Source organism: Apodemus sylvaticus, chromosome 13 (assembly GCF_947179515.1).
Source record: "Apodemus sylvaticus chromosome 13, mApoSyl1.1, whole genome shotgun sequence".
Lineage (NCBI taxonomy): Eukaryota > Metazoa > Chordata > Mammalia > Rodentia > Muridae > Apodemus > Apodemus sylvaticus.
This window is the reverse complement of record NC_067484.1, coordinates 5289184-5297834: the sequence shown is the minus strand read 5'-3', so window position 1 is coordinate 5297834 and position 8651 is coordinate 5289184.

The window sequence follows — 8651 nt, the reverse complement described above, 5'->3', positions numbered from 1 at the left end:
GTTTCCACGTGTATGTGGGCTTTCTGTTGTTTCTGTTGCTATTGAAGACCACTTTTACTCCATAGTGATCAGATAGGAGGCATGGGATTAGTTCGATCTTCTTATATTTGTTGAGGTCTGTCTTGTGACCAATTATATGGTCGATTTTGGAGAAGGTACCATGAGGTGCTGAGAAAAAGGTATATTCTTTTGTTTTAGGATAGAATGTTCTATATATATCTGTTAAATCTAATTGGTCCAAAGCTTCAATTAGTTTCATTGTGTCCCTGTTTAGTTTCTGTTTTCCTGATCGGTCCATTGAGGAAAGTGCAGTGTTGAAGTCACCCACAATTATTGTGTTAGGTGCAATGTGTGCTTTTAATTTTAATAAAGTTTCTTTTACAAAAGAGGGTGCCCTTACATTTGGGGCATAGATGTTCAGGATTGTCAGTTCTTCTTTTTGTATTTTTCCTTTGACCAGCAAGAAGTGTCCCTCAGGGTCTCTTTTGATGACTTTGGGTTGAAAGTCAATTTTATCTGATATTAAAATGGCTACTCCAGCTTGTTTCCTGAGACCATTTGCTTGTAAAATTGTCTTCCAGCCTTTTACTCTAAGGTAGTGTTTGTCTTTGACCCTGAGGTGTGTTTCCTGTAAGCAGCAAAATGTAGGGTCCTGTTTACGTATCCATTCAGTTAGTCTGTGTCTTTTTATTGGGGCATTAAGTCCATTGATGTTAAGAGATATTAAGGAATAGTGATTGTTACTTCCTATCATTTTTGACGTTATTTTTTAAATTTGAATGCTTAACTTCTTTTGGGTTTGATGAAAGGTTACTATCTTGCTTTTTCCAGGGTGAAGTTTCCCTCCTTGTATTGGTGTTGTCCTCCTATTATCCTTTTTAGGGCCGGGTTTGTGGATAGATATTGGGTAAACTTGGTTTTGTCATGAAATATCTTAGTTTCTCCATCTATGGTGATTGAGAGTTTTGCTGGATATAGTAGTTTTGGTTGGCATTTGTGTTCTCTTAGAGTCTGCATGAGATCTGCCCAGGACCTTCTAGCCTTCATAGTCTCAGGTGAAAAGTCTGCTGTGATTCTGATAGGTCTTCCTTTATATGTTACTTGGCCTTTTTCTCTTACTGCCTTTAGTATTCTTTCTTTGTTTAGAACATTTGGTGTTTTGATTATTATGTGACGGGAAGTATTTCTGTTCTGGTCCAGTCTGTTTGGAGTTCTGTAGGCTTCTTGTATATTCATGGGCATCTCTCTCTTTAGGTTAGGGAAGTTTTCTTCCATAATTTTATTGAAGATATTTGCTGGCCCTTTAAGTTGTAAATCTTCACTCTCCTCTATGCCTATAATCCTTAGGTTTGGTCTTCTCATTGTGTCCTGGATTTCCTGGATATTTTGGGTTACAAGCTTTTTGCATTTTGCATTTTCTTTAACTGTTGAGTCCATGGTTTCTATGGAATCTTCAGCATCTGAGATTCTTTCTTCTATCTCTTGTATTCTGTTGTTGATATTTGTATCTCTGTCCCCTGATTTCTTCCCAAGGCTTTCTATCTCCAAAGTTGTCTCCCTTTGAGTTTTCTTAGTTGTTTCTACTTCTGATTTTAGATCCTGGATGGTTTTGCTTAGCTCCTTCACTTGCATGTTTGTGTTTTCCTGTAATTCTTTAAGAGATTTTTGTGTTTTCTCTTTCATGAGCTCAGCCTGTTGACCAAAGTTCTCCTGTATTTCTTTAAGAGATTTTTGTGTTTCGTCTTTCATGACCTCAGCCTGTTGAGCAAAGTTCTCCTGTATTTCTTTAAGTGTTTTTTGCATTTCCTCCTTGTTGGCTTTTGTATTCTCCTGGATTTCTTTCAATGATTTTTGTGTTTCCCTTGCAAGGGCTTCTACCTTTTGATCCATTGTCTCCTGAATTTCTTTATGTATGACCATCATGTGTTCCTGTACCAGCATCATGACCAGTGATTTTAAATCCAAATCTTGTTTTACTGGTGTGATGGGGTATCCAGGACATGTTGGTAGAGGAGAATTGGGTTCAGATGTTGCCATATTGCCTTGATTTCTGTTAGTGACGTTCCTGCGTTTGCCTTTTGCCATCTAGATCTCACTGGTGTTAGTTTATCTTGTCAGTGCTGGACTCACCAGTGCAAGCTGCCCCTTCCCAGTTGGCCTCTGGTGCACAGCTTACCTCCTGCACTGCTTGTAGACAGTGTGCTGCTGCCCAGGCTGTTCAGATCCCAAAGCAGGCACCCGAAGGCTCCCGCTGGGGCCCGCTGGATTCACTGGAGCACACTGACTTCTCCCAGCTGGCCGCCCGGAAGCCCAGCTAGCCACTTGCAGGACTTGGAGATGTAATGCTGCCGCCCAGACTGATCTGGATCCGGAAGCGGAGAGAGTAGAGCTAAGGGCTTCTGCCTGAGGCCTTGCCCCAGATTGTGTCTGTGGAGCAGATGGAGCCCGTGTGCACTTCCAGGGAGTGCCGACGGTGTATGCTACTGTGACCTCCCCTGAGTTCCGCTCACTCCGCTGGGCAGCCGATCTGCCAACCGGGCTATCGCACACAAGGTTAGCCTGGCCGCCCAGTCCCTGAGTCCAGGCAAAAGCCTGGGAGGCCAAGGTCCGAGCAAAGTTCCCCTACGGCTTTGACTGTTAATTGGGTTTGCCAGGTGACTAGGATGGCGGGCGTGTGCGCCCGCGCTCCCTGAAAGCGCCGGGAGAGTCTGCTTTGCTAACAATCACCTGGGCGGGTTGACTCACAGATGGCCCACCAAGCCGCCCAGTTCTTGGGGTCAGTCCTGTGCCTTTTGGGGCCTGGACCCCCGCTTTGTTAGCCTTAGGCTATGCCTGTTACAGGTCTGCCCGCCTGAGCTCTCTGTCGTCCTGCAGGCAAAATGGCGGCGGCGCGCTCGCAGGCCTGGGCAAAAAACCTCCTGGTTGGGTTGGCACCCCGATGGCCCCCCGACCCGCCCAGGGCCTGGGTGCAGGCCAACGCCCGTCGGGCTCAGACCACCGCGGTGTTGGCCTCGGATTATGTTTGTGTACCTCAGTCTGTCCGATTCCTGGAGTACGGAACCAAGATGGATCCTCCTCTCCTGACTGGTGGGAGGCCGAGTTCTGAAGTGGCCTCCGTGCAGGAAAGGCGCCGCACAACTGCAGCTGCTTGCTGTCCGGCTGGTCAGCGAAGGTCAGTGGTCGTGGGCGCAGGGCCTAACTGGACCCTGTGACGCCTTGGTTCCACTGCTGATGGCCCTTCAGCTGGAGCAGCCACTGCTGCCGCTGCTGCCGCCGCCGCCAGAAGTACACATATTCTCAAAGTTTCTTTTATGAATGTGTGTGCTTTTGCGTTCAGAGCATAGATGTTCAGAATTGAGGATTCATTTTGGTATTCTTTTCCTTTGCAAAGTATGAAGTTTCCCTCCTCATCTTTTTCAACAACTTTTGATTGAAAGTCAATTTTAACTGATATAAGAATGACCACTCCAGCTTCTTTCTTGGGGCCATTTACTTGGTAAATTATTTTCCAACTATTGACTTTGAAATAGTGTCTGTCTTTGTCACTGAGACAGGTTTCTTGTATGTAGCCAAGCATTGAGTCCTGTTTACATATCCAAACTGTTAGTCTATGTCTTTTTGTAGAGGAATTGAGACCATTGATATTAAGAGTTATTAAGGATTTAAGTGTATGTTGCTTACTGTTATCTTCTTAGTTAAAGGTGAATTTGTTTGTGTAGCTATTTTCTATTGGGTTTGTTGAAAGATTACCTTATTGCTCTTTATATGGTATGGTTTCCCACCTTGTATTAGTATGTTCCACATATTATCCTTTGGATAGCTGGATTTCTGGAAAGATATTGTGTAAATTTGCTTTCGTCATGGAATGTCTTGGTTTCTCTTTCTATGGTGATTGAAAATTTTGCTAGGAAAAGTAGTCTGGGTTGATATTTATGTTCTCTTAGGGTCTGTATGACATCTGCCCAGGATCTTCTGGATTTCAGAGTCTCTGGTGAGAAGTCTGGTATAACTCTGATAGGTCTGCCTTTATATGTTACTTGACCTTTTTCCCTTACTGCTTTTACTATCCTTTCTTTGTTTAGTGCATTTGGTGTTTTGATTATGTGATAGGAGGAATTTCTGCACTGGTCCAAGGTGTTTGGAATTCTGTAGGCTTCTTGTATGTTCATGGGCATCTCTTTCTTTGGGTTATGTAAGTTTTCTTCTATAATATCTTTGAAGATACTGGGCCTTTAGGATTTAAATCCTTGCTCTCATCTCTACCTACAATCCTTAGGTTTGATCTTCTCATTGTGTCCTGGATTTCCTGGATGTTTTAGGTTGCAAGCTTTTTGCATTTTGTTTGATGGTTGAGTCAATGTTTTCTTTGGAACCTTTAGCATCCGAGATTCTTCTTCTATCTCTTGAATTCTATTGTGGATGCTTGCATCTATGACTCCTGAATTCTTTCCTAGGTTTTCTATCTCCAGAGATGTCTCACTTTGTGATTTCTTTATTTGTTTCTACTTCCATTTTTTGATCCTGGATATTTTTGCTCAGTTGCTTCACTTGTTTGTTTGTTTTTTCCTGAAATTCTATAAGGGATTTTTGTGTTTCCTCTTTAAGGGCTTCTACCTGTTGACCCAGGTTCTCCTGTGTTTAAGGGATTTTGTAATTTCTCTTTCAGGGCTTCTGCATATTGACCCATGTTCTCTCCTAATTCCCTATAGGATTTTTTGTGTTGCCTCTTTGAGGGCTTCTATATGTTCATCATATTCTCTTGTATTTCTTTAAGGGAATTATTTATGTCCTTCTTGAGGTCCTCCATCAGCATCATGAGATGTGATTTTAAATCCATCTCTTGCTTTTCTGATGTGATAGATTATTCAGAATTTGCTGTTGTGGAAGAACTGGGTTCTGATGTTGCCATGTTGCCTTGGTTTCTGTGATAATGAACTTATATTTGCCTCATGCCATCTAGTTATCTCTGATGTTAGTTGGTCTTGCTGTCTCAAAATTGTCTGTCCTGCAGGTCTGTGCTTCTTTACTCCTGGGATTCCCTTTCTCTCAAATGCCCTGCATACAGCTGGTCTTCCAGGAAGTATCAGGAGATTGGGTCTTCCCTGTGGCAGACTTGGCAAGGGTCAAATGCCCTGCAGGCTGCTAGTTCTCAAATTTCCTGATGCTGCCAGTTCTTGAATGCCCTGCTACTGCCAGTTCTCTAGAAAGTATCATGAAGCAGGATCTTCTCCATGGCAGAAGTGGCCTGGGTCTACCACATCTGAAGGAACAGGCTCCTCTAGTTTTCAGAAACACAAAAAATTCTTAACATCATTGGAAATATGATCATTCTTAATGAAAATTAACTTGTATATCATAGGATTTCTTTTTTCCAGAAAAGTAATACATGATCAAATAATTAGAAAGCATTTTACAAATAAACAATGAAATAACACAGTCGTTATAACATGAATTTCCCTATATGCAATGGGAGTCACTAATATACAGAAATAGTCTGTGTATATACACGGAGAGTCTGTGGGATATGGTTGGTACCTCTAAAGTTAAAATTAAATAGAAAACATACCAGTATGCTTTCTGCTTTATTAGAAGTGTTTTGAAAATAAAATAATAGTATTTCTAAGCTGCAAATTTTTATTTAGATTTTTTTTAAAGTACTTTTGGCTATGTGCACACATGTGTGTGTTTGTCTAAGTGTGTGGGGTGCCCATGATGCCAAAAGATGGTATCAGATCCCTAGTCTGGAGTTAGTAGTTACTTACAGTAAAGAAACACCAACCTGAGTGATAAGAACTGAACTTGTACTTTACACAAGATCAAGAACTAATTTTACCACACAGTCATTCCTTCAGTTCCAAAGACATTGATAATGATTGCTTAATAAGTGTTTGTTGAATGAAGCTGAAGTCTAAGAGAAATTTAAATATTTATATGAGAAATTTACCATCATATGATAAAATATGCTTATTACACTGTTTACTAAAAAAGATAGCAAAGAAGAGGCACTGTTCTATTTTTATTTGTTGCTACATGGGTTCTAACTGGTGAATAACTCATACATTTCACATTAGTCTACAAAATTATTTCTTTCCATGGCAGATGTAGAATTGAATTTTTTCCTGAAGTTAATACTCAATTCCAAACCAAATATGTTTTCATAGTTGAAAATATTAAGTGTTCTTAGTAAGTGGCAGTATAATTAATTTAAATATCTTTTATTCCAGTTTTCAAATATTTCTAGGCTAAAGAGCAAGAAGGCTATTGCTATGACTTGGCTAAGATGTGTCACCCCTCATTTTCCAGGCTGAAAATATAGTCTTATATCCAATGGCATTTAGAGGTGGTGTACTTTTAAGAGTTTAAACTCTAAAGAAAAGTGATTGGACCCCAAACACTCTCCTTAGAAGTGCTTCAAATACATTTCACACCAGATAAGTTTTCATGAAATCACAATGTCAGTGTGAAAATGTCCTATGAATGCTGTTTCTCTCTTCTCTATGTAGGAATTTCCCTTATGCTTCTCCACCACACTTTAACAAAGGTGCATAGACTTTTTAGTGATAAAAATCAACTGCCAAATAAGCCACATTTTATTATAAAATCTTCAGCCTCAGATATTTTTTTTCAGTCAATTTTTCTCCATGATAGAAGCAGGAGCTGCTATGGTGGACAGCACAAATGTCATCTGGGTAGAAGAATCTTTACCCCCTGGCATGTCAATACAGAAAGTGGAGCTTGTTGCCCTCACCAAGACCTTGGAACTTGGAACCAGCAAGAAAATCAACAGCCACATGGATTACAGGTATGCCTTTGCCACAGCCCATGTCCACAGGGATATATGCCAAGAGGACTGCTCACATCAGAGTAAACCAACAGGAAATCTTGGACCTCTTAGATGTCCTAATGAAGTCAGCCACTGTGAGTATTCACACCCCAGGACGTGCAAAGGGAAAAGATTCAGTGGGCAATATCCAGGCAGACCAAGTGGCTCCAAGAATGGATATGCAGGAGCCTATACTGTTTATGGGTCTGTAAGAGACACCCATTGGGAAATGGGACAGAATTAAGGAACAGCCTCACTTTAAAAGGACTGAGATTGCTAACCACACTACCAACTATTACCAAGAGAAGGTGCACACAAGAAGGGAGAACTATACTCCCCGGAAAGTAAGCCAAAGACTCACTAGGCCAAATGCACAGATGGACTCATTTAGGGGATTAAAAACCTTGTCCTGCAGTTAAGGGACTAAATGGATATATTTATGACTCCGGTTTTAGGCTAGAGAGATAATAGAACAGTGTAAGATATGCCAGCAAGTAAATGCTTATGCACTAAAGAGTAAACAGCGCAAAAGACCTAGAAGAGAACAGTATATTAAGAGATTTTATAAAAGCAGGAGAATATGGTTATAAAATATCTTATAGCATTTATAGATACTTTTATCTAGATGAGTTGAAGCAGGAAACAGCTGCCAAGGTTAGAAGAAATTTTTCCAAGTTTCACAGTGCCCAAAGTAATTAGATCAGACAATGGTTCTGTTTTTGTTTCTAAGGTAAGTCAGAAATTGACAGAGATATTGGGGACTAATTGGAAACATTATTGGATGTACTGTCCCCAGGGCTCAAGGCAGGTAGAGAGAATAAACAAAACCCTATGAGATACCTTAACTAAATTGACCTTGGAGACTGGCTCAGGCTGAGTGGTGCCTCTCCCCTTGTTTCTGAAGAGCCCCTACCATGTTAACCTGACCCCCTTAGAGATCTCTTTTGATACCCCAACTCCTTTGGTGTCCACTGGGCCCTCCCAGGAGGTGTCCCACAATATGAGATTTGCCTTAAATGCTCCAGGCATGCCAGAGACTCCACAATGCTTCCAGATAGGTGACTGGATCTGTATTAGAAGGCTTCAGGAACTGTTGCTGGAACCCTGATGAAAGAAACCCTCACTAAATTGACCACAGAGACTGGTGTTAATGATTAGATAACTCTCCTACCCTTTTTGCTTCAGGCTTTTGTTCTCTAGGCTCAAGGCCCTTGAGTGGGTGAGACAGCAAGCGTGGAAGGCCTACTCAGGAGAAAGAGAATTGCAAGTCGTTTCCAAGTTGGAGGTCAGGTCTATGTTAGATGCCACTGCAGAATACCTTGAGACTTGATGGAAAGGCCCTTATCTTGTACTCTTGACCACCCTGCTTTCTGCTTTGAAGAGACCTCTTGTAATTTTACTCCTTTTGCTTACAATTGGAACCTGTGTGATTAACCAGTTAATAGTTTTTATTAGAGAAAGTATAAGTGCTGTACAGATTCTTATGCTATGCCAACAATATCAGAGATTTAGGGCAGGACAATCCAGAATATATAAAGTCAGAGATTTAGCACTATAGTTCTAAGATTAAAACTATTAACAAGAGAAGAAGTGGGAAGTGAAAGGATAGAAAATAATACAGCCTAACTCTAATGACCGCAAGAAGTCAGAAGTTTAAAATGCTATCTTGCTTCATTAGAAACTAGGTAAAAGGTCACATTCCAGAGCCCACCCTTTGTTTAGAGCTAACAGAAAGGCCTTGAATAGGTGATCCTGGCCCCATAAGGTAACTGGAAATGGGCTAAGCTTATCTTGCTTCTGTAAACTTACACCATTACCCCTATGCAGG